Source organism: Entelurus aequoreus, linkage group LG03 (genome assembly GCF_033978785.1).
Source record: "Entelurus aequoreus isolate RoL-2023_Sb linkage group LG03, RoL_Eaeq_v1.1, whole genome shotgun sequence".
In the NCBI taxonomy this organism is placed as follows: Eukaryota; Metazoa; Chordata; class Actinopteri; order Syngnathiformes; family Syngnathidae; genus Entelurus; species Entelurus aequoreus.
Window position 1 is genome coordinate 24951705 of NC_084733.1, and position 27182 is coordinate 24978886.

Here is a 27182-nt window from a genome sequence, read left to right on the forward strand (position 1 = left end):
TGTGATAAGAAAATTCAGCTTGGCAGTGGCTACAAACCACTTTGCTTCTGTGAAATCCGCCACCTGGAAGTACTTTATAATAAAAATGACCCTGTAAAATTTCTGTTGAGTTACCCTTCTTCTCCATGCTTGTTTTTTTTTCTTCCGCGTTCTCCTTCCTTTTCCGCAGGAGCCAGCAATAGGCGTTAACAAAATAAAAGCATGTAAACAACATACGCAAATGCGCAATAAAAAAATTGTCGGTGTTAATAGATTGATGCGATAACTCGAAATGAACGCATTAATTTGCCCATCCCTAATATATATACATACATATATGTATATACACATTATATATATATACACATTATATATATATATATATATATATATATATATATATATATATATATATATATATATATATATATATATATATATATATATATATATATATATATGTATATACACATTATGTATATATATATATATATACACTACCGTTCAAAAGTTTGGGGTCACATTGAAATGTCCTTATTTTTTAAGGAAAAGCACTGTACTTTTCAATGAAGATAACTTTAAACTAGTCTTAACTTTAAAAAAATACACTCTATACATTGCTAATGTGGTAAATTACTATTCTAGCTGCAAATGTCTGGTTTTTGGTGCAATATCTACATAGGTGTATAGAGGCTCATTTCCAGAAACTATCACTCCAGTGTTCTAAAGGTACAATGTGTTTGCTCATTAGCTCAGAAGGCTAATTGATGATTAGAAAACCCTTGTGCAATCATGTTCACACATCTGAAAACAGTTTAGCTCGTTACAGAAGCTACAAAACTGACCTTCCTTTGAGCAGATTGAGTTTCTGGAGCATCACATTTGTGGGTTAAACGCTCAAAATGGCCAGAAAAAGAGAGCTTTCATCTGAAACTCGACAGTCTATTCTTGTTCTTAGAAATGAAGGCTACCGGTATTCCACAAAATTGTTTGTGTGACCCCAAACTTTTGAACGGTAGTATATATATATACATATATATATATATATATATATATATATATATATATATATATATATATATATATATATATATATATATATATAGGGGGACAGCGTGGCGAAGTTGGTAGAGTGGCCTGGGGTTCAATCCCCACCTTCTACCATCCTAGTCACGTCCGTTGTGTCCTTGGGCAAGACACTTCACCCTTGCTCCTGATGGTTGCTGGTCAGCGCCTTGCATGGCAGCTCCCGCCATCAGTGTGTGAATGTGTAAATACTGTCAAAAGCGCTTTGAGTACCTTGAAGGTAGAAAAGCGCTATACAAGTGTAACCCATTTATCATTTATATGTATATATATATATATATATATATATATATATATATATATATATATATATATATATATATATATATATATATATATATATATATATACACAATGTTTTTTTCATATGAAAACTATCAATCTCTTTGGGCATACATGCTTTTCTTTGGACAGACACTCAACTTCATTTCCTCTTGAAAATGAAAGTAATAAAATCAAAATAAAACATTAAATACTTGAAATAATTGAAAATGCAAGGAAACATCTATTATTCAGATAAAAGATAAATTATTAATATCAATGAAAATAAAGCGAGATATTAATTGGAAAGCTGACTTCAATTGTAAAATATTCACATTGTATCCTCCATGGACTTTGTATGGTGGAAGCATCTCCCCACAAAAAAAAAGCTTCCACAGCCTTGTGAATATGAATGTGTTTCTACATGCGTGGACAGAGTGCAGTCCAAGTGTCTGCTGCTGCTGCATCGCTGGTGTGGCAGTGGAGAGAATCTTGTCAGATTGCATACATGCTTGTTAATCACAGGGGAGAGCCTGTTGCACGGACGGCCCTGCATAATTCACTACGGACAAGTACTGTATATCCTAGCTTCTATTAAATAGAAGAAAAAAAATGGTAAGAAATATATGTGCAATCACAAAGCAGGTTTCACGGAATATAATGAACAATGATATTTTTTAAATAATTTTTCATATACCAGTACTTCTACAATAGGAGGGAGTGAGAGGCTGGCATTAGTACAACAATGCTAATCGTAGTGAACCCTTGGCACTTTTTTCTTCAATATTTAATCAATGTTTAATGTTACAGATTGACAGTGTTGGGCAGTAGCTCATTACAAGTAGCGAAACTACGTAGCTTAACTACAATTCCCAGTTGCTTGCCACTGTTGAACGAGTAGCGATTCCTGTAGCTTAGCTATTTTTAGACCCTCGGAGTGAGGTAGCTTACATCAAAGCTACAAGCTAGAGAGAGAGTGAAGTGTATTTCTGGTCTTGTCGCCCCCTCCCGGGCAGAAGGGCAACACGCTTGCGTAGCTGGATCCAAAGAGACGTCGGAGACGCTTTGCTGAACCAAAAGTTGCTTTATTACAAGCGAGCGTCATTTAAACAGGTCTGCAGTACCCAGAGAAATCTAAGTAACAAAAATGGAGGACTCCTAACTTGGAGAAGCCAAACCACCAGTCTTATATTCCTACCTCCTGTCTGTGTGTGTGTGCTGGGTCAGGAGAGTACAGACTGACCATAAAAGGAGATGTCTGTGTGTAAGTGTCTGGAAAACAACTGCTTTAAGTCATATCTTAAATGTTGTCGTTGAGCTAGACAGGTAGTCTTTTCTCAAGGATATGGTTATGCATTCCGAAGTCCCAATTAGGGCCCATTTCCTACGAGAAGTGATCCAATCCACCTGCAAATATCAAACTAAGAGGCATTATCTTATTATGTGCTCAAACTGAAATACCCCTGTTTACTTAAACTTGAAGGTTTGCTTTCTCCAAGGTGAATATGAACATTCACCCTATGTAGAACATAATATGAGTTAATTAATTAACTTCAAGAGAAAACAGACTGCGAATCATAGGCCCCAAAAAATACGGAGAAAATACAATGACCTGGATGAATGAGAACATCCATATATACGGTGAAAATCGATGATGATTGGTTGGTGTTCATATGGTGAGTCACAATTGGCGAAGGTTAGGGCGAAACATTACAGACTGATTGATTGAGACTTTTATTAGTAGGTTGCACAGTGAAGTACATATTCCGTACAATTGACCACTAAATGGTAACACCCGAATAAGTTTTTCAACTTGTTTAAGTCGGGGTCATCAAAACCAGGAAGCAAAATAACAAACATGCACTAATGTCACATGACGAAAGAGTCAGAAACAGGGGGATGCTTCAAGCTCAGGGTTTACGTGGACCATTAAAAAGCATTAAAAGTCCATCCATCCATTTCTACCGCTTGTTCTTCTCTGGGTTGTGGGGGTGGCTGGAGCCTATGCCAGCTGCACTTGGCCGGAAGGCGGGGTACACCCTGAACAAGTCGTCATCTCATCAAGGGCCAACGCAGATAGACAGACAACATTCACACTCACATTCACACACTAGGGCCAATTTAGTGTTGCCAATCAACCTATCCCCAGGTGCATGTCTTTGGAGGTGGGAGGAAGACGGAAAACCTGGAGGGAACCCACGCAGTCACGGGGAGAACATGCAAACTCCACACAGAAAGATCCCGAGCGCAGGAATCGAACCAAGAACCTTCATATTGTGAGGCAGGAGCACAAACCCCTATGACACTGCGCCGCCCGCATTTAAAGTCTTTTAATAGATTTTGCCAAAATTAAGGCCTAATAGCATTAAAAAGCATCAAATGTGATGTTCAGAGGCATTGCAAATGTAGGACTTGGCAATATGTCGATCCATCAAACGATAAATGAAAATTAACTTAAAGGCCTACTGAAACCCACTACTACCGACCACGCAGTCTGATAGTTTATATATCAATGATGAAATCCTAACATTGCAACACATGCCAATACGGCCGGGTTAGATTAGTAAAGTGCAATTTTAAATTTCCCGCAAAATATCCTGCTGAAAACGTCTCGGTATGATGACGTCACGGATTGTAGCGGGCATTTTGGGACACCATTGTGGCCAGCTATTAAGTCGTCTGTTCCACAGTATTCTGGACATCTGTGTTGGTGAATCTTTTGCAATTTGTTTAATGAACAATGGAGATAGCAAAGAAGAAAGCTATAGGTGGGAAGCGGTGTATTAGCGGCCGGCTGCAGCAACACAAACACGTAGCGGCTACTTTCTACGTGTTTCATTGTTTACATTCCCGAACAATGACAGTCAAGCTTTACCATTGGCCTGTGGAGAACTGGGACAACATAGACTCTTACCAGGAGGACTTTGAGTTGGATATGCATGTTTGTGGAGATGGGACAACAGAGACTCTTACCAGGAGGACTTTGAGATGGATACGCGCTACCGTGAGTATGCAGCTTGCCCATACGTGCGTGCCACTATGTACATGTCACGTACGTAACTTTGGGGAAATATATGTGCTGTATGAACTTTGGGGAGGTGAACGGTACTTTGGGCTGTGGGATTGAGTGTGTTGTGCGGGTGTTTGATTTTTATTGGCGGGTTATATGGACGGGAGGGGGGAGGTGTTTGTTATGTGGGATTAATTTGTGGCATATTAAATATAAGCCTGGTTGTGTTGCGGCTAATAGAGTATATATATGTCTTGTGTTTATTTACTGTTTTAGTCATTCCCAGCTGAATATCAGGTCCCACCCGCCTCTCACAGCATCTTCCCTTTCTGAATTGCTTCCACTGCCCTCTAGTCCTTCACTCTCACTTTCCTCATCCACAAATATTTCATCCTCGCTCAAATTAATGGGGAAATCGTCGCTTTCTCGGTCCGAATCGCTCTCGCTGCTTGTGGCCATGATTGTAAACAATGTGCAGATGTGAGGAGCTCCACAACCTGTGACGTCACGCTACTTCCGGTACAGGTAAGGCTTTTTTTATCAGCGACCGAAAGTTGCGAACTTTATCGTCGACGTTCTCTACTAAATCCTTTCAGCAAAAATATGGCAATATCACGAAATGATGAAGTATGACACATAGAATGGATCTGCTACCCCCGTTTAAATAAGAAAATTTCATTTCGGTAGGCCTTTAATGCATGTTTATTCAACACCAAGATATGACGTGTGTATCTAATCTAATCTAATCTAATTTTAAGAAACACTCAACGAGGTACAAAACATAAAACAACCCAAAGACAAGAGTCCAAAACTAACAGAACATAACAAAAACATGATCCGGACCACGGATCATGACAGAAGCATAAGAAACACAAAACATGCCTTTTCTAACAGTGTGTCAATTTGTTTTAGTTGCTAAAAAAACAACTTGGTTAAAAGATTTTAGTGTGTGTATAAGTACTTTTTTAGCACGTTCTACAGTATCGTGATAATTATTGATAATCGTAATAATTTGGTCACGTTAATTACAGTTCATTTGTTTATCACTACTACCGTTTACTGTTACATCAATCAAAACATAACAACACAGTATCTTTAAACACACTTATACACATACGCAGATTCCAGGAAACAACATGAATGTTTTGTTAATTGCATGTGCATGTTATGCAACCCTTTTGTGTGAAGGGGGACTTTGAATTTTGACAACCCTGCCAAACTGACATTTTAGATCAGACCCACTAGCACACACCTTAGGCCTACCAATGATTCTTTCTTTACATTGCACATTACATTGTTTTAAGTCAACGGCCGTCATTTGGTGTGTGAAGAGATACTCTTAAGCTCAAAGAAACTTGAGGCCGGGACTCAAGGGGCTCATTTGTCTTGTTTGCAGGGCCTGACGTTCCTATTCCGGTCCCGTCATCCAGCTGTTTTGGCGTGCGCGGGGTGGATTTGCCGTCTACAATTGACAGTGCTCATCCCGGGAGGTTAAGTGCATTCTGACCTTTCGGGCTTCACGGCTCAAGACAGCCTAAAGTTATCCGAGGCCTCTTATCGGCGCTCTAATTCAGACCGACACAGCAACTTTCTGCACCCTGCTCTTCTTTAATGTCATTCCTTTGCACTTTTACAACTATGTGATGCCATAGCCTACCTACTGCTCATTCCAATTAACAAGAGCACCACTAAGGCATTAATTTCTACACACATTTGTTAATTTACCTTTAATCCCAATTAATTAAGCCAATTAAGCCAATTAATTTTGTGTTGATGACTCCCACATCCTAGATCAATAACTGTCGCGCTAATTGGGGCTATCTTTAATTCTGTATCCATGATAGTTAGCCTCAATTACAGTTGATAATTTGTTTATACACGGAGCTGTTGCTTAAAGGATAATGGGAATTAATTGGATGAGAGCAACATTTTTTTTTTCTAACGCCACTGACAGTTATAAAGTGGAATTTACTCTTAATACAGTCGGGGTCAAAAGTTTACATACACTTGTTAAGAACATAATGTCATGGCTGTCTTGAGTTTCCAATAATTTCTCCAACTCTTATTTTTTTGTGATGGAGTGATTGGAGCACATACTTGTTGGTCACAAAAAACATTCATGAAGTTTGTTCTTTTATGAATTTATTATGGGTCTACTGAAAATGTGACCAAATATGCTGGGTCAAAAGTATACATACAGCAATGTTAATATTTGTTTACATGTCCCTTGGCAGGTTTCACTGCAATAAAGCGCTTTTGGTAGCCATCCACAAGCTTCTGGCAAGCTTCTGGCAAGCTTCTGGCAAGCTTCTGGCAAGCTTCTGGCAAGCTTCTGGTTGAATTTTTGACCACTCCTCCTGACAAAATTGGTGCCGTTCAGCTAAATTTGTTGGTTTTCTGACATTGACTTGTTTCTTCAGGATTGTCCACACATTTAAGTCAGGACTTTGGGAAGGCCATTCTAAAACCTTTATTTAGCCTGATTTAGCCATTCCTTTACCACTTTTGACGTGTGTTTGGGGTCATTGTCCTGTTGGATTACCCAACTGCGCCCAAGACCCAACCTCCGGGCTGATGATTTTAGGTTGTCCTGAAGAATTCTGAGGTAATGCTCCTTTTTCATTGTCCCATTTACTCTCTGTAAAGCACCAGTTCCATTGGCAGCAAAACAGGCCCAGAGCATAATACTACCACCACCATGCTAGACGGTAGGCATGGTGTTCCTGGGATTAAAGGCCTCACCTTTTCTCCTCCAAACATATTGCTGGGTATTGTGGCCGAACAGCTACATTTTTGCTTCATCTGACCACAGAACTTTCCTCCAGATGGTCTTATCTTTGTCCATGTGATGTCAGATGTACATTGTATCGTAGGTAACCGATAAGACGTGCTTGTTTTTATGTTTTCAATCAGTGTATCTTAATCATAGAGCCAGGGCCCATTGTTTCCCAGCTGTGGTACGTATGTGGTACTCAGTTGTAACACACTTTTCCACCACTTGTGGCAGTAATGACAATATCAAACACCAGTGACGTGCGGTGAGGTTAATGTCTGGTGAGGCACTGCATCATCACAGTCAGATTTACAAACATATGAACCCTAAATAGTATCTTATTCCCCATGTGATTGGCAGCAGTTAACGGGTTATGTTTAAAAGCTCATACCAGCATTCTTTACACAACTGTAGCACACAAAAAAGCACATTTAATAAAAAAAAACATTATTATGGTCTTACCTTTCTTGCTGAACATCCACACAGCCAGCCTTTGCGTGTGTACCACGCCGTTTGAAAAGAACGGGTCTTCTGTCCCGAAGTCAAAAGCAAACCTTTTAGCTCCGGCGTTGGTCTACCTTTAATTATTACCTCCTGCTTCGATTGAAAGTCCAGTTTAGAAAACGGTTTTATTTTACATATGTAATCCTCCATGTTTTTAATAAAAGTCCAGGCGAGAGGAAATAAACAATCGCTTGCAAACTTTTTTTTTCTTTTTTTTTTTTTTCTTCTGCGGCCGAGGAATGATCTCTGGGATCTACCACCAGGAGGCCGGATTACTGCGAGCCTCAACCAGTACGTCTTTTGCAGCAGATTTATGAATGCTCAGCACAAGAAATACGTTACACACATACAGTTGTTGACAAAATACACTGTACATTATATACCTCAGCTAACTAAACTATGGTTTAAGTAGCTGATATAATTCATATAGCAATACGGTCTCACTGCACAGCAGCTCAGCAGTTAGCCGAGTCATTGTGCACAATCCATGTTGAGGCACAACTGAGTGACGTGCCTCAACTAGCTGCTGATCACCGCACAGTCTCTTCTCAGTATTTGAACGGCAAATGTGAAAATAAAATTAAAAATAATCTAAAACTGGTGAAGTTAAATGGAAAATAACTTTAGTATAATCACTGGATACATATAACAATTTAATTAATTTTTTTTTCTTTTTACATTTTTTTTCTTTCCATGATGGCAGGTGAGGCCCCGCCTCCCCTGCCTCTAGTGACTGCACGCCACTGTCAAACACACAGAAGAAGTCTCGAGTCAAAGTCCTAGGCCCCGTTTCCGCTGCACACCAAATCTGATTTTTTTAGCCCTGAAATAACACAGTTCGGATATTTTTTGCCAGTCTAAACGCTCCAAAGTGCTTCAAATCTGATCTTTTGACATTAGATTCCAGCCACATCAGAAGGTAATCCTGAATACTATTGGAATCTGATCTTTTCAAATGTGACTTCAGTCTAAACGCAATGCGACCTGAATGCGACCCGCATGCGACTTTTTTGTCAGCTTTGCGCGAGCGACGTCACTCGTGTACGCCGTGAAAGACGCTGTGAGAAAAGTCTATTTAGGACGATCGAATTTTAGCTGCATGCCTTGTTAATAATGCGCAATTAATAGGCTATATGTAATATATGAATATATATATTTTGATTCCGAAGAAATAGCGATTTCTGAAGGACCAGAATTGACGCTGTGGCACATTTGCTTACATGTGAGTGGAAAAATAAAGCTCAAATAGATCCACGCGGATGTCCATGTCTCCTCTACTTAACAGCCTTTAAAAGAGTAGAACCCTCCCAAATATATTACACTACATCCATTCATACATTTAATGCTGTGCGTAAGCTTGAAATGATCAAAATACATAAATATTTATTGTTATTATTAATATGCCTGTTACCACATTATATATATATATATATATATATATATATATATATATATATATATATATATATATATATATATATATATATATATATATATATATATATATATATATATATATATATATATATATACTTACATCATGTATATAAAACATTAATGGAGGTGTTTAGATGTTTTTTAAAGGGCTTTGTAGGCGGAATTGCGCGGCTCTCATAGGCTCCATCGTAAGCGGACTTTTGATCGCATTTATTTAATATTTAGAATGCAAAAAAAAAAAAAAGACATCGATCGTCATGTGTCTCATAGTGATTGTGAAGGATAGGCAAAATTCCCCAAAAACTGCAGTTCCCCTTTGACTGCAAAAATGATGACTAAATTGGTGAGGCTGTATTTATATTTGCACTTAAATTTTTTTGACAGTTTATTTAAGAAACACATTTATTATTAGTAGTATTTTTTCTTAATAATTTAGTCAGAATTTTAGCACTGTGCAATTATGCATACATTTATTTTTATTAAGTTTTTATGAGCCCCTTCTTTTGCAGTATTTATTTTGTAATCAGTCTGATCTAAGCCCTGATTATGATATTTGTGATTAACACATGTTTTCGTATTATTTGACAAGGTTGTAAACTGTAAGTAGGTTAGATTTAATTATTGAATATTATTAAAATCAAGAGCAAAATTACTAATTGAGTGTTAATATTTGAGTGGGCCCTGTCCCCTCTGTAGTGGGGTAGATGGGCCCCGAGATCAAAAAGGTTAAGAACCCGTTTTAAATATTACTAAATATATGTATATATTATGATTAAGAGGTATTCCAAAATGTAAATAATGAATACAATTGTTAAAATAAAATTATATGGATCATGAATATTAAAATTACTTTTGATTTTATTAGTGAACTGTGAACAGTTATGCTACCACTAAAGCTAGTGCGAATAAATCCATCCATCCTTTCATCCATCCATTTACTACCGCTTGTCCCAATTGGGGCCGCCACCTCATCGCAGGGCCAACACAGATAGACAGACAACTCCACACAGAAAGACCCAGAGCCCGGGAATCGAACCCAGACCTTATCCGTGTGAGCCACGAGCTGTAACCACAGCTTCACCGTGCTGTGGTTTAATATGGTTTCTTAAGGAGGACAAACATGACACAAAAGCTTCCTAATTGTTAGAAATCCCACTGTTTATATTGAACGTGCTTCACTGACGAGAGGATTTGGCGAGCGCTGTCTTGTCCTACTATTTTCGGCGGTCCTTGAACACACCTTAGTTTATTTACATGTACAACTTTCTTCGACGCTGCCAAAGTAAGACGTGTTTTATGCCACTCCTTCTTTGTCTCATTTTGTCCAACAAACGTTTTATGCTGTGCGTGGATGCACAAAGGTGAGCTTTGTTGATGTTATTGACTTGTGTGGAGTGCTAATCAGGCATATTTGGTCACTGCATGACTGCAAGCTAATCGATGCTAACATGCTATTTAGGCTAGCTGTATGTACATATTGCATCATTAGGACTCGTTTGTAGATATATTTGAGCTCATTTAATTTCCGTTACTTATGTCCTCTGTGTATTTAATTTATATTTGCATGTCTCAGTAGTTGTTTGTGGGCCAAGTTGTAACTTTGGCCATTCTAAGGCAGTAATTTCCAGGAGTTAAAAAGCCTCCGTTTTACTAATGTTCTCAGATGTTGCAAAAATTTGTAGAATAAATATTACATTTCAACATTTCTATCAACGAAGATTTGCGTCAGCCTGCAAAACATAGGCCTTTTCATAGTTAAAAGCTATTATAAACACTTACGCCATGTGTTGCCTTCATCATAAGACTTATATAAGACTTTTAAAGTCATTCTGATAGTAGGTTAATATAGCTAATAGACACTTACATCATGTGTTGCCGTCGTTATAAGACTTATATAAGGCTTTAAATTTTTTGCAGCTCCAGAAAGATTTTTGTTTTGTATTTTTGGTCCAATATGGCTCTTTCAACATTTTGGGTTGCCGACCGCTGCACTAGATATATGAAAGTTAAAAAAAAATACATGAATTACTTTCCCTCGTAATTAATTACATCTATTAAAGAGTAATTTTGTTAAAAATTCAGTTACTTTGAAAAAAAAAAAAGTAACTTTTTTATGACCTGCAGTATAGTAACATTAGAGTTAGAATAGTGTTAAAAATGTGAGCTCCAGTCCAGGATGTGTGTTTGGAAATCAATAATACATGAAACAGAACACTTGACAGGACACACTTTCTAGGCATTTGCAGACAATTAGAGCGAAAAGTGCCAGCGAAAACGCCTGAGTGGCACTTTTGGCCACTTCGGAAAGTATTGAAGAAAAGAAACGATGCGAAAAAGTGATCCGTGGGGTCACAAGGACCTTTTTTTGGCTACAAAGATGGTCAGAAGAGTTGACGTTCACTCAGACTTGAACTATTGGTGGGCTTAAATTGTTTTGTTTTTAGGGCGGGTGCGCCCTCTGTACTGTAAGGTCATGTATGACATACAAAGTAACAAGGATGCATCTTCTCATGTCTTACACAGTACACATGCACACACTACATCATGGTTGATATATGGCATTACGCACCACAGGCGTACTTGACCTTCTCCCACAGAGAACATTTTCTCATCTTCTCTGACGTAAACGAAAGCAATTGCCTCCCATTTACGTAACCTTTAGGTTGTTGTTGTACGACAACAATGAATGTACTCAAAAGTGCTTGCTTTGACGCTAAAGAATGTAACTTGAGATAAAGGATGAATGCACCGCTCAAATTTTTCAAAAAAGTGGAACTTTGGTCAAAATGTGGTGTTTTTTATTCCTAATTTTTATCACTCAACGTTATTTGCAGGGTTGAAAAATATATATATATATATATATATATATATATATATATATATATATATATATATATATATATATATATATATATATATATATATATATATATTGTAGATAATGCATATGTTTAAGAGCTATTTCTTTATTCATAATCATGTTTGAATCAGCTCATTTCTTTCCTTAATTTTACTCTGTATACTAGTTTCTCTTTGTCTTCAGATTGCCTGGTTAGATAGGGTCGTAAACCATCAGGAATGTGAACACAACCCCCAAGTCTCTCTTCTTATCAGTGTTGGGGGGAGGGGAAAGGCGGGCTTTCTTTGTGTGAAAAGGGTTGCTTTTGGCCGGTGGAAGGCCAGATCAACTTGGGCTGCGCATTTGTATGTGTTGTTCGAGGCTGGTCTCATTATTGCCAAAGCTTTGACAATAAAATTACAAAATACCTTTTCTGTGCTTGGTGGTACGTTTGAGTTCAGTTGATATGTCATTAAGGAACTTGGGACTGACCAGCGTTTTACATCCCACTTGGAGGAACATCTGGTCAAACGCAACAATTTGGGGGCTCGTCCGGGATGACACGCTGACAATTGGACCTTCTCTTGCAATCTTCTGGACAGACTCACATGGCCAAAACATAATTCAAGGTAAGCAGAACCTTTCTTTTTAGATAAAATCTGCATTAGGAGTCTGCCCAGAAGTCTGTAAGTTAAACACTGCTTTGTACCCCAGACACAGAATGGTGATTTTGATAGATTGATTGCATTTTTGCCGAGCCTGCCATTGCATTAAAATTGTAAATAAGTGGTCAACTCACGTCATTGTGTCTCGATTACCGTGACGGGCAGTTTCATTGACGAGTGAACTAATAGTTGGGTGTGGCTCACCCTGGGTAGTTGGTCGCCGCCTAAAAGAGTAACGGGTTGGATGCCCATCATATGGTACAGTAAATACTCCCCGGTTGTGAGATCCCTGTTGACATTTTTATGTGCACACAAATTAAGGATGGGTCGGAGGCCATTTGTAAAATACAATAAATACTCCCTGGTTGCGAGTTCCCTACGGCATTAACGTGTGCGTTAAAATTAAGAAACGTACGGGAGGAGGCCCTTCTGTACCATATGATAAATTCCACGGCTGGAGGCCATTTGTAATAAATACAATAAAGATTCCCCGGTTGTGAGGTCCCGGCGACACTTTAGTGTGCGCTAAAATTAAGGAAAAATAGACACAATGGCCAAGGAGTGTGACAGAAAAGAATGTGATGACGGCTGGGGAAAATGTGATGAATCATTACTGTTTAATAATCCATTGAATGCACTGTTGTCGACAATGGAATTAGCAGGTAAAGTTTAAAAAGAAAAAAAAAAAGAAAAAAAAAAAAGAAAAGAGAACGTTCCTTGAAAGGGTTAAGAGGGAGTTTACAATACTCGAAAAGTTGTGAACTCAAACGTCTGGTAAAATAAAAAATAAAATAAAAAAGTAACTGGAAGTTTTATGGTAAAGTGAAACGCAGAGAGAGTGCTTACGTGTGCGTGGGTGTGTGTGCGTAGGGCTGTAGGCACTTGCTTGTGTGTGCGTGAGTGCTTACACGTGCATGTGTGTGTGTGTGCGCTGGTGAAAATGGTCAAGAGAAAAAAAAAGAGAATTTAAGAGTTTAGCGTATGATAAAAGTAAACGGGGATTACGTGGAAAAAGGAAATGCAGCAAAAGAAGCGATGATTAATGAGACAAATAGGACAGACTAGACTGATTGGTGTTTTGCCTGCCGCGCATGCGCAAGACAATTCAAACGACCCGCCCAGACTTTGACTAGGCCACCGCCTCCTACTCCAGTGAGAAGGAGAGAGAGAGAAAAAGAGAGCAGGTGAAGGAAGATTGAGGGTGAAGAGGATGGTTTGAGAAAATATGGGAAAAGGATGTTTATAACCTTACGTTATGTGAATGGTTTCTAGGAGAACAGAAAATAGAAACATTGTGTGAAGTGTAAGGAAGAGATGGATACAGGATGTTGTTTGTAAAGGAAAACGAAAGTGAAGAAAAGATGAGAAAGTGACAAATGAAGGTATTCGTAAATGGTATGCTGTTGATTGTGGTTAGCTGCAAGTTTGTTTATTTGTTTGTTTGTTTAGTTGTTTGAGTGAAATGGGAAGAAATCAATAGGAGACTTTAGAAGCATTTTGTATCGTTGTGTTTCCACACAAGATGGCAAAAATACAGAACAACAAGTAGGATTAATGGCTGAATCTTCGACCTCACCGATAACACTATACGTTACAAACATAGCTACTGCTATGCGCAGTCTCTTTCCTCAAGATGAGGATGATAAGGCTAATGACAGAGCAGCAAGGAAGCAACTCCTTAATTTACAGATCGCTGAAAATAAAAGGTTAAAAGAACCAAAAGGTCAAAGATCAGCTAGGATATATTCAGCAGTGGGTGACCTTGCTTTTGAGTTCCAACAGGTGGAGGAAAGAATCCTCAACAGACGTGCAACCAGACGGTTGGACTCGGGTGGTGGACAACACGATGCTTCAAAGCCAGTCCGGGGTGGAAACTGTTTCGGCTGTGACCAGCCTGGTCACTGGAGTCGTGAACATTTTCGAACGGGAAAGGTTCCGTAGTGCCAACAAACGAACACAAAAGCGTGGCAAAGGACGCCCACCGCAGGAGCCCCAGCAGGAGATACAGACTGGCCCCCTGCTGGACATGAGTGTCAACGACAATGTTATCAGTTCGTGATTGACACTGGCGCCACCCATTCGATTCTGAATGCAGAGGTACCAAAGAAACTGTGTGCTTCCTCTTTAAAGGTCGAAGGCTTCGCTGGGGTCACAAGGTTACCTGTCACCAAACCACTTCAGGTTTGGCTGGACCTCCTTTACAGACTGTACCCTGACATTCAAATCGCACAGAAGGAACATTCCTGGTGTTACCTGACGGCTTAACCACCAAGCTGCGACACCACTACCAAGGCTCCTACCACAGCCTGAAACAACAGGAATGGCTGACATCCAACTGCTCTAACAGTGAAAACCCTGACTGGCTGAGATGCTTCCGTGTGTTCTGCCACCCGACTCGCCATATGTTATGATCACCAGTTAGACACTCACACCAGGAGACCTTTGACTCCTTTGTATATTTATATATGTTGGAACTCATGGAGTGGTTGCTCATGTTGACCTATCTTTGAAACAACTAGCATGGTATAAGATGGACACAATTGTGTCCCACATTGTTCACTTGCTCTCTGTCTCGCCTACAAAACCAAAGAACTTAGGTGCAATGATAAGACACGGCGTAGCTGCCAAACATTACACCGACACCCAAATACCACATTTTCAATTGTTTAGGTTTAGCACATAGTTGTGTTAAACACATAACTATGGGCTGCACTTTAGACACCTGTAGGCTACGAGGAGCTAGCAGCTACACAACAGCTGAGCTAAAACGACACATTACACATTTAAGCATATCAAATAATTATAGTTGCTCATTACATACACAAAGTTGCCATGGCAGAAGTCTGATAGAAAGTATTCAGTAACAAACGTGTCCGCATCATTCAACTTTCTACAACATGAGCTTGACTTAATGAATTATTGGGGCTACCAGGTGTGGTAAAATTTCAAAATACTATTGCTAAAGCATTCGCCACAAGGGTAGTATTTTTCTAGTATTGGTGACAATACATAAATATAAGCATATTTGTTACTTTCACCATATTGAATAAGTTACATAAAAGCTAGGGTTTAGTTGAGTTTGAGTTATTTGTGATATTGCTAAGGGGTCCCCTACCCTAACAACACCCCCCAGTGGACCATAGAGGCTAAAGAGACAATCATTGACCTCAAACATGACCTGTCCTCCGCTACTTGACTATTAGCTGACCTTTTTCTTAGATGTTTCTGAAAGTGATAGTATGACTAACACAGTCTTTTTTTCAGAAACAGAAGGGGGTGAGTGAGGGTGGATACAGACTCCTTGGAACAAAATCGACAATCATCCGACTCTGACACATTCCATAGTTTTAACGTTTTTACCGTGGGTAAGAAGTTATAACTAATTTTAATTTGAAAATAACGATTTTACACATCGATAGTAGTTTAGTAGATCAAATTTAGAATATGGAGGAGGTCAGGGTGAATCATGTATAGTCTTTGATTTCACTGATATGATCAATACGGTACAAGGGAAAAGGTACGTACTGACTTGTGTTGACAATCACAGTGGTTGGCCGGAAGCAACAACAGCCTCAAAAGAGGATGCAACATCAGTAATTAAATGACTTGTGAATGACCTAGTACCCCGACATGGTTTCCCCAAAAAGATTAGGTCAGACAACGGCAACCATTTAAAAAAAAAAAAAAAAAAAAAAAAAAAAAAAAAACCTCACTTAGCCTTGGTCGAAAAGGCTTTCGGACTAGAACACAGGTTTGGGGTACCATCCTGAGTCCCAAGGTAAGGTTGAAAGGATGGACCAGAACATTAAAAACTAATTGGCTAAAATCTGTGCACAGACCAAATTTAATTGGATTGACATGTTGCAATTAGCGTTAATGATCATTCGAAGGTCCGTGAATAAAACTGTTTTACCGCCCTTTGAGTTTTTTCACCCTATGAGCTGCATACAGGTCAGCCCAGGACCAGCAGCCGCCATGGAAGGAGGACTCAGCGTAAAACCAAAATGGTATTTTACACAAAAAATGCAGAATTTGTGTGCCAGTTCTTCTGTACAGATACGAGGATGACAGCCCGCCACTCCAGATTCCCTTCCGGCCGCTGAGAGGGTCAAGATCAAGGTCATCAAACGCAAGTGGACGGAGCCCAGGTAGTCCCTTCAAGGTCGTGGAACGGACGTCTCACGCCCTTCAACTAGCTGGAAAAGGGGACACCTGGTACCACCTCTCCCTCTACACTCCTGCTGAAGAACCTGACAGATTACCAGCGGATGTCATTGCTGACATCGCCACTACATCTGCCCCACTCGACCCCCAGCAGCGCCTTTTGAGCCTGAGGTAGCTGAAGAAGAACGGGAGCAGAAAACGACTCATTTTTAGTGTCATAGAAGAGCGAGGCTTTAATTACACACACATAATCCTACAGCCCAGAAGACGACGCTGAGAGAGAGATTTTCTACCTATATTACTCTTTTTAACTTCTATATTGTATATCCTTATTTGAGACCAGCCTTTATACTCGAAGTTATCCAATTTCTCTTGCTTGTTTTCAGCATAACTATCTGTGTCGTTATATTAAGTGAAAAGTTTGATGTTTATCCCCGTTTCGTTACCTGAATTACTCTGATTTTGATAGACGAAAAGCAGGATGTCACACCCGGTAGTGTTCCCTGACGGACTGGTGCTTGGGCGTGTTCTACTGTCTTTGTGTCTCAGTTCTTCCTTCCTGACGACAGTGACTGACAAGTGTCTAAGAACAAACAGCGGACTTTAAATAGACTGGGTCAAAGGGGATAGCAAGACTTATTTTTTGACCTATGCAGTGTGATTAATTACGGGGGACACAATAGCTATTACCGTGGTAATAACCTCTATATTTGTTACGACGCAACCTGAACCATTGGTGTCGGATGCAGACAACATACTATGGTAAGTGGTGCCCATCGTCCCTTTTATGTTGTTTTGGGGGTTGACCTGACTGATACAGACTCTAATTATTAAAATTAATGTCCTTGAGAGGGCGTTAACTACCTCTACACCCTCTGTAGCACCTAAAGTACCACCCCACCTTGGTGGTGTTTCAAAGGCTCTCACATCTGTGCGTGCTAATGACATCACCACCGAAGGCCTGGTAACTTTGACCTTAGGAGCGGGTACAGGTAAACCTGTGGCTCAGGTGGATGCCAAAACCTGGGTGACTGTGTTGCTTGTTCCGCTGGACGTCCTTTTCCCCACACTTACCCCGCTCCTTTTAAGTTGACTGACATAAATGGCTCAAACTGTCTTATTTCCTTGTTCTCTGAACCCACGCCACCAGGGTGCGATTTGTTGGCTAGTGTGTACCCTCCTGTTGACAATTCCACCCGACTTCTTCCATTTGTGGCCCAAAAGCTGAATTACACGTGTTTTCAATTCAAAGGACCCTCTTCGTCCCCCAACAAATTGGGTGATATTAACCCTTCCTGGTGCACCACACTGATAGATGGCTCAAGGATAGGCCCTTGGGCACGAGCTGACTTATTCTGGTATTGTGGGGAGCACAGATTGTACATTAGAATCCCAACGTTATCCGTAGGGCTTTGTACTATGGTTAGACTGGTGACCCCACTCACCCTAGTGGGTACCAAATTAACTCCCCTTGTAACTCCTGTCTCAGCGGCCTCTCTAACTTCTTGCCGACGCCGCCATGTTTTATCTCGAAGGAGTGTAAAGGGCTCCTTTGATCTGATGAGAAACCCTGATGGTGTTTACTTTGATGCAATTGGACAACCAAGAGGGGTCCCCTCACAACACAAATTGTGGTGTGAATCCTGTGCAGGTTTCGAGAACCTTCCTATCATTGGTGCTATTTTCCCTGTGACTGCTACTAAAAATGTTGAACGCATTAACTATGTTTTTTATAATCTGTTGAGACTGACCAACCTGACTCGTGACGCCGTTGAGGGACTTGCTGAACAACTTGCCCCGACCTCTCTCATGGCCATCCAGAACCGCATAGCCCTTGACCGCATCCTAGCCAAGGAAGAAGGCGTGTGTGCAATGTTTGGTGACCAATGCTGTACCTTCATTCCTAACAACACTGCACCAGATGGCTCAGTTCAGAGGGCCTTAGAGGGCCTCCAGGCCCTGTCTAAGGAACTTACTGAAGTTTCAGGGGTCTCTGACCCCTTTAAAGATTGGCTCCAAAGCACATTTGGCAGGTGGACTGACCTAATTAAGTCTGTCCTGGTCTCCATTGGAGTTTTCTTGGCCATTATAGCCTCTTGCGGTTGCTTTATTGCCCCTTGTGCTAAGTCTCTATGCACCCGCATCATTGTTAGAGCTGTAGAAGGTCAACCCCACCCTGTTTCTGGGCTCGTTATGTCTTTGAAGGGGGTCAAGCAAAATGGAGACTTTCGAGAATTGTTGATTTCCTTCCCTGACCATGACGACATTGACGTGGACTCCCTCCATCTGTCATCCATGTAAATATGCTGTTGTTTTATTGCTAGCTTGCTCAAAGAAAAAAAAAAAAACTACAGCACCTACTTTAATGTGGGGCGTGCTTTAGAGGTGTTGCTCTCGTAGGAGAGATCTTTTGGATAAGATCTGAAGGGGGATTGTAGATAATGCATATGTTTAAGAGCTATTTCTTTATTCATAATCATGTTTGAATCAGCTCATTTCTTTCCTTAATTTTACTCTGTATACTAGTTTCTCTTTGTCTTCAGATTGCCTGGTTAGATAGGGTCGTAAACCATCAGGAATGTGAACACAACCCCCAAGTCTCTCTTCTTATCAGTGTTGGGGGGAGGGGAAAGGCGGGCTTTCTTTGTGTGAAAAGGGTTGCTTTTGGCCGGTGGAAGGCCAGATCAACTTGGGCTGCGCATTTGTATGTGTTGTTCGAGGCTGGTCTCATTATTGCCAAAGCTTTGACAATAAAATTACAAAATACCTTTTCTGTGCTTGGTGGTACGTTTGAGTTCAGTTGATATGTCATTAAGGAACTTGGGACTGACCAGCGTTTTACATCCCACTTGGAGGAACATCTGGTCAAACGCAACAATATATATATATATATATATGTATATATATATATATATATATATATATATATATATATATATATATATATATATATATATATATATGTATATATATATATATGTATATATATATATATAATATTATATATATATATATATATACATACAGTATATGAATATATATATAATATTATATATATATAATATTATATATATATATATATATACATACAGTATATGAATATATATATAATATTATTATATATATATATATATATACATACAGTATATGAATATATATATATATATATATATATATATATATATATATAATATTATATATATATATATATATATATATATATATATATATATATATATAATATTATATATATATATATATATATATATATATATATATATATATATATATATATATATATATATATATATATATATATATATATATATATATATATATATATATATATATATATATATATATATATATATACGTTAGGTCAGGAAAAAACACAGAGGCTATTCCATCCCTACAAGCCTATTTCGCAGGTTTCCCTGCTCTTCAGGGGATAAACCATAGAAACCTCGCCTATATATATATATATATATATATATATATATATATATATATATATATATATATATATATATATATACTGTATATACACGTTAGGTCAGGAAAAAGCACAGGCTATTTCATCCTTACAAGCCTGTAGGGATGAAATAGCCTCTGTGTTTTTTCCTGACCTAACGTGTATATATATATATATATATATATATATATATATATATATATATATATATATATATATATATATATATATATATATATATATATATATATATATACATATATATATATATATATATATATATATATATATATATATATATATATATATATATATGTATATATATATATATATATATATATATACTGTATATATATATATATATATATATATATATATATATATATATATATATATATATATATATATATATATATATATAATATAATTTTCTCCAAATACAGCTGCTTTTTTAACCTCAGAATTTAAGATATACTGCAATATAGAATTGTTAATTTTGATTAAACAACATTTATTTTAATAATGTGTTCCGCTCTCATTGTTGCCACATATTGATATTTTTACAAGTTCCCTTCAATAAATGCCCAACCTTAAATAGACACCAACTTTTTAGCCTTAGAAACGCAGACATAATACAGTGTAGAGTAATTTCATAATATTACTGTATTTACTTTAATTCTGAACTCCACTCCATATGTTGTATCCCAATTATTCTCCAAGTGCGCAGTCCACTTGAAAAAAATGCCACGCCTCAAATTGAAAGCTACTTTTTAACATCAGAAATGACGATATAATATAATATATAATAGCCTGTTATGAGTATTATCCTATATTTACTTTAATAGTGGCGTCTACTCTGATAGATGCCTTATTAATTGTCCTCTATGTGCACAGCTGTCCTAAATAAATACCCACCTCAAATAGACAGACACCTACTTTTTTGCCGTAGAAATGAAGACAGAATACAATGTAAAATAGTTTCATGATTACTGTGTACAATATTTACTTTAATAGTGAGCTTTATAGACATTATATTTAAAATTTTCTCCAGGTGCAGAATCCACTTGAAAAAAACACAGCGCTTCGAATAGCAGCTACTTTTTTCAACGCCACAAATAAGACACAATTCACTTTAAAATAATTTATTACGAACATTATACCATATTTAATTCAAAACAGACCTGTGCTCTCATAGATGCCATTTTAATTATCCTCCAAGTGCATAGCTCTCTTCAATAAATGCCCTACCTCAAATTGAGACCTACTTGTTATCTTTAGAAATAAGGACAATGTAATTTCATAATTACATCGTATTTACTTTAATAGTGAGCTACTTTTTAGACGTATCCAAATAACCTCCAAGTGCGTAGTTCCCCTAAAAAAATGCCACACTTCAAATAGACATTTACTTTTTTCATCACCAACTAAGAATGCAATTTAGAATCATTTATTATGATTATACAATATTTACTCTACTCTACGTGCATAGTGGCCTCTCCTCTCATAGATGCCATATACGCATTAATTTTCCTCCCTGTCTTTTTTCCAAAAAATGTCCCACCTCGAATAGACACCTACTTCTTTAGCCTAAAAAAAAAAAAGACGGAATGAAATATAGAATTAATTATAGTTATACCATTTACGTTAACAGTGGCCCAGTGGCGTGCAGTCACTAGAGGCAGGGGAGGCGGGGCCTCACCTGCCATCATGGAAAGAAAAAAAATGTAAAAAGAAAAGAAGAAAAAAATTAATTGTTATATGTATCCAGTGATTATACTAAAGTTATCTTCCATTTAACTTCACCAGTTTTAGATTATTTTTATTTTTATTTTCACATTTGCCGTTCAAATACTGAGAAGAGACAGTGCGGTGATCAGCAGCCAGTTGAGGCACGTCACTGATGTGTGCCTCAACATGGATTGTGCACAATGACTCAGCTAACTGAGACTGTATTGCTATATGAATTATATCAGCTAACTAAACTATGGCATAGTTTAGTTAGCTGAGGTATATAATGTACAGTGTATTTTGTCAACAACTGCATGTGTGTAACATATTTCTTGTGCTGAGCATTCATAAATCTGCTGCAAAAGACGTACTGGTTGAGGCTCGCAGTAATCCGGCCTCCTGGTGGTAGAGGGCGGTAGTGATCCCAGAGATCATTCCTCGGCCGCAGAAGAAAAAAAAAAAAAAGAAAAAAAAAGTTTGCAAGCGATTGTTTATTTCCTCTCGCCTGGACTTTTATTAAAAACATGGAGGATTACATATGTAAAAAAAAACCGTTTTCTAAACTGGACTTTCAATCGAAGCAGGAGGTAATAATTAAAGGTAGACCAACGCCGGAGCTAAAAGGTTTGCTTTTGACTTCGGGACAGAAGACCCGTTCTTTTCAAACGGCGTGGTACACACGCAAAGGCTGGCTGTGTGGATGTTCAGCAAGAAAGGTAAGACCATAATAATGTTTTTTTAATTAAATGTGCTTTTTTGTGTGCTACAGTTGTGTAAAGAATGCTGGTATGAGCTTTTAAACATAACCCGTTAACTGCTGCCAATCACATGGTGAATAAGATACTATTTAGGGTTCATATGTTTGTAAATCTGACTGTGATGATGCAGTGCCTCACCAGACATTAACCTCACCGCACGCCACTGCAGTGGCCTGTCCCTTCATTGACGCCGTACTCCAATTAGTTTTGCGTAGTCCACTTGCATGAACAAAACAATGTTTTTACCGCAGAAATCAAGATATAGAATATAGAATTAACTATATTATACCATATTTACTTCATAAAAGACCTCCGTTCTCTCACACACCATACCTCAATTATTCCTTTTCACTTGAATAAATGCCACCTGTCAAATATACACTTACTCTTTTAAACTCAGAAATTGAGACTTAATACCATATAGAATTATTTGAATCATTACACCATTATTATTACTTTAATTGCGGCCTTAATATTAAAATAGGCCTTTTGGATAAATAAAAAAGCTTCACCTTTAATTTGAGTATTGGCTCTAAAATAATCAAACATTTAAAAAAAACATTCACACAAACAAAACACCTCAGAAATAAACGGCCTTGGCCACTTTATGAATAAATACATTCCTGTACATACTTTAGGCTAAATATAGGATGGAATACCGTAGAACATTTTGTTAACACTTTAGTATGTGGAACATATTCACCATTAATTAGTTTCTTATTAATATGCAAATTAGTAACATATTGGCTCTTAATTAAGTCATTAGTAATGACTTATTAATGCCTTATTCTGCTTGGCCTTATTATACAACCACTATAGCTAACCCTAGCCCCAACCCCAACCCCAACCCTAACCCTCTAACTCTAACCCTCTAACCCTAACCAAATAACTCTAAATTAAGTCTTTGTTACTTAGAATATGTTCTCCTAGTGTCCAAATAACTCTAAATTAAGTATTTGTTACTAAGAACAGTGTTTTTCAACCTTTTTTGAGCCAAGGCACATTTTTTGTGTTGAAAAAATCCGGAGGCACACCACCAGCAGAAATCATTAAAAAACGAAACTCAGTTGACAGTAAAGAGTCGTTGTCGCAATTGTTGGATATGACTTTAAACCATAACCAAGCATGCATCCCTATAGCTCTTGTCTCAACGTAGGCGTACTATCACCACCTGTCACATCACGCCCTGACATATTTGGAGTTTTTTGCTGTTTTCCTGTGTGTAGTGTTCTAGTTCTTGTCTTGCTATTATTTTGGTGGCTTTTTCTCTTTTATTTGGAGTTGTTTGCTGTTTTCCTGTGTGTAGTGTTTTAGTTCTTGTCTTGCGCTCCTATTTTTGTGACTTTTTCTCTTTTTTTTGGTATTTTCCTGTAGCAGTTTCATGTCTTCCTTTTGAGCGATATTTCCCACATCTACTTGGTTTTAGCAATCAAGAATATTTCAGTTGTTTGTATCCTTCTTTGTGGGGACATTGTTGATTGTCATGTCATGTACGGATGTACATTGTGGACGCCGTCTTTGCGCCACAGTAAGTCTTTGCTGTCGTCCAGCATTCTGTTTTTGTTTCCTTTGTAGCCAGTTCAGTTTTAGTTTCGTTCTGCATAGCCTTCCCTAAGCAAAGTAGGTGTACTGTCACGACCTGTCACATCACACCATGACTTATTTGGAGTTTTTTGCTGTTTTCCTGTGGTGTTTTAGTTCTTGTCTTGCGCTACTATTTTTGTGACTTTTCCTCTTTTTTTTGGTATTTTCCTGTAGCAGTTTCATGTCTTCCTTTGAGCGATATTTCCCGCATCTACTTTGTTTTAGCAATCAAGAATATTTCAGTTGTTTTTATCCTTCTTTGTGGGGACATTCTTGATTGTCATGTCATGTTCAGATGCACATCGTGGACGCCGTCTTAGCTCCACAGTAAGTTTTTGCTGTCGTCCAGCATTCTGTTTTTGTTTACTTTGTAGCCAGTTCAGTTTTAGTTTCATTCTGCATAGCTTTCCCTAAGCTTCAATGCCTTTTCTTAGGGGCACTCACCTTTTGTTTATTTTTGGGTTAAGCATTAGACACTTTTTAACCTGCACGCTGCCTCCCGCTGTTTCCGACATCTACAAAGCAATTAGCCACCGACTGCCACCTACTGATATGAAAGAGTATTACACGGTTACTCTGCCATGCTCTAGACAGCACCGACACTCAACAACAACACATCATTTGCAGACTATAATTGTTTGCAAAAAATATTTTAACCCAAATAGGTGAAATTAGATAATCTCCCACGGCACACCAGACTGTATCTCACGCGGCACAGTGGTTGAAAAACACTGACTTAGAATATGTTCCCCATACTAAAGAGTTACCAACATTTTATATTGCAATATATGTAAAGGTCATCAAGTTTTATAGTTTATCAGTCAAATAAAATTATACACATATGAAATGATGTCATATAATAATAAAGAAGGATTTGCACAAATAAAGACTTCACCCAATAGATGTGGTCATCAATAGATGATCGATGTGGTGTTTCTAAAGTCGTCACAAACGTTGCACAAAACATAAAATGTGCAATAACAAAGCATGAGTATGATTTTTGCCCCTCTCAGTCCGTGTAATAACGACAATCCTGAGCGTATGCAAATCTTAGTCATCCTCCCTGTGTCCAGCATATGCATATATTAAACTACTTGCACACACTCAAACACACGCACACACGCACACACACACACACACACGCGCACACACACACACACTTCCAAGTGCACGTTAGAGAGTCCATATGGAGACATTTGAGTGACAGAGTACTTTACTGTACCACAGGAACAGGAGCAGCAGCATACAGTACAACACACAGACAGATACAACATGGCTTTAGTCTTTCTGGTCAGAAGGCCACTTCGTTAGGTACACTTGCATTTTCCAATGAGGTTCCGAAATACAAGGGGCGACATACAGTAAAATAAATTCTGTTTGAAAAGTGAAAACGACAAAACATTTTCAAGAAAAGATGACAAAAACAACTATCAGCGTGTTTAACGTTTACCTTCATTTTGAGGGCTTTTATTTAATTTCTCAAGCTGCTGCACTTCCCCTGATGTGCTCTCCTGCTTCAGTGTATTATTATTTTGAAATGTTATTTAAAATTCAATGTCATTATAGGTTTTTTAGGAAATTAAAGTCAGCGATTTTTTTTTTGTGTACAACCTCTTTTTTTTCAAGCTGCTGCATCTCCCCTGATGTGCTCTGGTGCTATAGTATTTTCTTTTTTTTTTTTTACATTCTATTACAATTCAGTCTTATCTCATTGCAAAAATCTAATATTTTTTTGTATTTCTTAAGGCTTTCATAAAATTATAAGTCCCATTTTTTCTTTACTTTTTCAAGCTGCTGAGCCTCTCGATGTGCTCTCATGCCTCAGTTTCTTATTATCATTCAATCCCATTAAAAACTTTCTCAGGAAACTGTTTTTTTTCAAGCTGCTGTGTTTCCTTTGATTTACTTTGTTGCTTTTATAGATTTTTTTTTTATGTATAATTATGTTTTACATTTTATCTAAAATATATTCCCCTTGCAAGCATTTCATGAAATTCAAGTCAAAATATTTCTCTCATTCGATCTTATTTTTTTCAAGCTGCTGCTCCTCTTTTCTCAGTAAGTGCTCTGTTGTTTCACATAAAATAAAATAAAAACAGCTGCATTTGATCATATAATGTGTATCTCTGTGAGTGGATACAGTAAAACCTCCAAAGTCCAAATCTAATATAAATATATCTGCTTGTCCCTTTGCACGTTTTCCAACAATTTGTTGGTAAACAACGATAATAATCAAATGTAGGGGAAATTGTGGAATAATATCATGAAGCGGTCGTCCGAGGGCTTGTGTAACTGTGATGTGACCCACCATAAAAATGAGTTTGACGCCCTTGATCTAAAGAATTAACAGCAAGTTTAGCTTTATTTTAAACCTTTCCACTAATTGTAGCAATACATATAACACAGCCCTAGTTGTCAGTGTCGCTCTGTAAACATCGTCCCCTCTTTACAACATTAAGAGTCCTTAGGAGGCGAGCAGATTTACTTTATTATACACTTTCTCTACATGTGTATGAGTTTGAAGTTTTATTTTGGAATAGTTTTGATATGAACCCTTTTTCTAGCTTAAAATTGACTATACACACTTGTTTTTAGGATCAAAAGGAAACCCCGCTCATTAAAGTGTCATAAGTCATCAATATGTATATATATGTATATATTAGTGTTGTCCCGATACCAATATTTTGGTACCGGTACCATAATTATTTCGATACTTTTCTGTACTTTTCTAGATAAAGGGGACCACAAAAAATAGCGTTATTGGCTTTATTTTAACAAAAATATACCGGTACTTTTCAGAGGCCGTATAGTACCGAATATGATTCATTCGTATCGCGGTACTATACTAATACCGGTATACCGTACAACCCTAGTATATATATATATATATATATATATATATATATATATATATATATATAT